Here is a 3,884-nt window from a genome sequence, read left to right as displayed (position 1 = left end):
CATTCACTTGTCCTTTTGGCACATTTGCTTACAAGAGAATGCCCTTTGGATTGTGTAATGCATCGGGAACTTTTCAACGGTGCATGATGGGTATCTTCAGTGACATGGTTGAGGAAATTGTGGAAGTCTTCATGGATGACTTCTCTGTTTTCAGTGACTCATTTGAGGGATGCCTGGGAAAAATCTCGTCTTAAATTGGGAAAAATGTCACTTTATGGTGACACAAGGTATTGTGTTGGGCCACATTGTTTCTGCTAAGGGGATAGAAGTAGAGAAGTCCAAGGTAGAAATTATTTCAAATTTGCATACACCAACTTGCATCAAAGATGTGCGGTCCTTTCTTGGACACACAGGGTTTTATAGAAGGTTTATAAAAGATTTCAGTGCCATTGCACGTCCTTTGTGCAACCTTCTTGCTAAGGATGTTCCATTCGAGTGGACAAATGCATGTGAAGCGGCTTTTTCAAAACTGAAAAAAATGTTAATTTCTCCGCCTATAATGCAACCACCAGATTGGAACATGCCTTTTGAACTTATGTACGATGCAAGTGATTATGCCATTGGAGTGGTGCTAGGGAAGAGGAGAGATAATAAACCTTGTGTGGTGTACTATGCTAGTAGAACTCTTAATGATGCACAAATGAATTACACCACCACAGAAAAGGAATTACTAGCAATAGGTTTTGCACTGGACAAGTTTCGGTCATATCTCATTGGTTTACCTATTGTTGTTTTTACAGATTATGCTGTGCTCAAGTATCTGCTCTCTAAGCAGGATGCTAAGCCAAGGCTCATCCGGTGGATCTTGTTCCTTCAAGAATTTGATTTAATTATTAAAGACAAGAAAGGAGTTGAAAATGTTGTGGTTGATCACTTGTCCTGACTGGTATTTGATTACCCTCTACAGCACATCCTTATTAGAGATAGTTTCCCGGATGAACAACTATTCCTTGTGGCGAACCTACCTTGGTACGCCGACATTGTTAACTATCTCCTGTCTGGACAACTTTCATCACATTGGAATGCCCAAGATAGGAAAAAATTTCTGGCTAAGGTCAAGCGTTTCTTTTATGATAACCCATACTTGTTTAAATATTGTCCAGACCATATTTTGAGAAGATGTGTGCCAAATGAAGAGATTCAAGGTGTCATCTCATTCTGTCATAGTGGAGCTTGTGGTGGGCATTTCTCTTCAAGAAAAACCACCGCAAAAATTTTACAAAGTGGTTTTTATTGGCCCACTCTTTTTAAAGACTTTTATGAATTTCGCAAGCGGTGTGATAGATGCCAAAGGTTAGAACGGATCACACATAGAAATATGATGCCCTTAAACCCTATTTTGATTATTGAAATTTTTGATTGTTGGGGCATCGATTTTATGGGTCCTTTCCCCTCCTCCTTTGGCTATCTGTACATTCTTTTAGCGGTGGACTATGTATCCAAATGGGTAGAGGCTATTTCAACGAGAACTAACGATCACAAGGTGGTGATCAAGTTTTTAAAAGAAAATGTTTTATCTCATTTTGGGATGCCTAAAGTAATCATTAGTGATGGCGGCTTACATTTTTGTAATAGATCTTTTGAAAATTTAATGAAAAAATATGGTATCGCCTATAAAGTTTCAACAGCCTATCACCCGTAAACTAATGGGCAAGCAGAATTGGCTAATAGGGAGATTAAAGTTATCCTTGAAAAAATGGTAAACCCCAACCGTAAAGACTGGTCCTTGAGATTGCGCTTTGGGCATATCGCACTGCTTTCAAAACCATTTTGGGTATGTCTCCTTATAGACTAGTTTATGGTAAGGCTTGCCATTTACCTGTGGATATGGAACATAGAGCCTACTGGGCCATTAAAACTTTGAATTCCAATCTTGGAATGGCTGGTGACCATCGTCGTTTGCAGTTAAATGAACTTGAAGAATTAAGAAGAGATGCTTATGAGAACTCTAGAATTTATAAAGAGAAGGTAAAGGGTTTTCATGATGAACATATTATGAGGAGACAATTTGAACCTAACCAAAGGGTCTTATTGTACAATTCTAGGCTTCACTGGTTTTCAGGTAAGCTAAGATCCCATTGGACAGGTCCTTACATAGTAAGGGCGGTTTACTCTCATGGCACTGTGGATATTGAAAATCCCAAAGATGGTAATGTTTTCAAAGTAAATGGGCAACGTCTAAAACCATTTTTGGAAGATTTCCTTCGTGTTAACACTGGAGAGGAATTGGTGGATCCTGTTTACCAGGACTTCCCCTCAACTTAGACCACATTTAGTCTCGTAGTCTTGTATATATATCACTTTCTTTATTTTATTTTTATGTTCTTGTATCTTTATTTATTTTATTTTATTTTATTTTTTTTCTTCTTCTCTTTTATTTTAATTATTCTTGTTCTCCCGTGTTCTTTTTAACCCCTTTTCGCAGGCTTGCATCATGTCATCACTTTGGACAATAAGGACAATGTACATTTCAAGTTGGGGGGAGAGGTTTACACACCGTGGTACTTGGTTTATTCTTTAAAAAAAAAAGAAAAAAAAAGAAAAAAGAAAAAGAAAAGACCCTTAGACCAAATCTCTGTCATGCCTCCCCCCTCAAGTTGAAAAGCAGGAGGTCTTGCCCTTTCCTTGCACCATGGCTTTGAGCCGTTTATGTTCCTTCTGGAAATGCTCCCAACTTTCCTCCAGCCCTGCTACCCTAGGCCCAAGATCGTTGAAGTAATTTTCCACCAGCCTCCTCAGCTCATTGACCTCTTGCTTCAGCTCTTTATTTTCTTGCCGCAAGTCTTTTACTTTTTGTAGGTCCTCTCGGGATTTCTGCAGCAGAAAGGCAATCTCATTTTGGAGGCGGTTCACAGTAGTGTTCCGACTCTGCAGACGTTGGGTTAAGTGAGATATCGAAGTGACCACCTGAGCACTTAGAGAAATCGCATGGGAAGCTGCACTTGTATCAGACATTGTGGCCATTACCATTTCAGTTTTCATCACATCACCTTGGAGTTGAGGTGAAAAATAAGATAAACCAGGGATATATCTTAGTAGCTCATTAGGACTGGTCGTCACATCTGGTGCCACATTCAGATTCGGAATTGGGTTGGATGATGATCCTGCCATGGGGATGATTGAGAGCATTTACAAAGAAGTTAGGAAATTTTGGAGTGCAAGATCAAACTGATGTCTTGAGTGCCTAACCCATGTGCATTAACTTCCATTTATAAGCACCATTGCATCTCATTTTCCAGATTTTTTTTTTTTCAAAGGACAGATAATCTGTCTTCTTATCCTACTGTCCGTATTGGTTGCAGGTAGATCATTCAGGTCTAGAAGGCTAGAGAAAAACCACATCAAATAAAGGCATTCTTTCCTAGTTCTTAAATTTGTTGTCAGGATAAGATTACCGGCGTGTGCAGCCCAGACATTTACTTTGATTTTGGTGTTTTGTCTTTTTTCTTACCCATTAATTACAGATATGTCGTAGACTCATTCTCAAGGTGATACCTTCTCCTTACTCTCCCTAATCTTTTCTTCGTATTTCATCTATATACATTGAGGGCAATGCAAAATTTAAGTTGGGGGGGGGGGGGGTATGGAGATATTAGTCATTTTTTTGAAAAAAAGTGGGAAAGAGAGAAGATTTTTTTTTTTTTTTTACGAGTGAATTTAAACTCTGTTTGATTTCTAGTATGCTTTTATGTGATTCATAGACTTAGTGTAATACTTTGTTTTGAGACATGCTTAATCATCAATTTGGCATCTCACTTATGCACGTCTACGAGCCATTTGAAACATATTTGAGTTATTAATGCTTGTGAATGAAATCCTTACAAATCGAGTGGAGAATTAAACCTTCTTACTATATTTGTGCCTATCTTTCAATTGGGGGTAAT

The 3,884-nt window shown here is 38.5% G+C and overlaps 1 pseudogene; it reads left to right on the top strand.

Moving 5' to 3' along the window:
* Nucleotides 1-214: 214 nt before the first annotated feature.
* On the top strand, nt 215-2,265 carry LOC131148262 (uncharacterized; annotated as a pseudogene).
* Nucleotides 2,266-3,884: the final 1,619 nt, after the last annotated feature.

Source organism: Malania oleifera, chromosome 2 (assembly GCF_029873635.1).
Source record: "Malania oleifera isolate guangnan ecotype guangnan chromosome 2, ASM2987363v1, whole genome shotgun sequence".
Taxonomy (NCBI): Eukaryota; Viridiplantae; Streptophyta; class Magnoliopsida; order Santalales; family Ximeniaceae; genus Malania; species Malania oleifera.
This window is presented reverse-complemented; position numbering and strand designations above follow the sequence as displayed.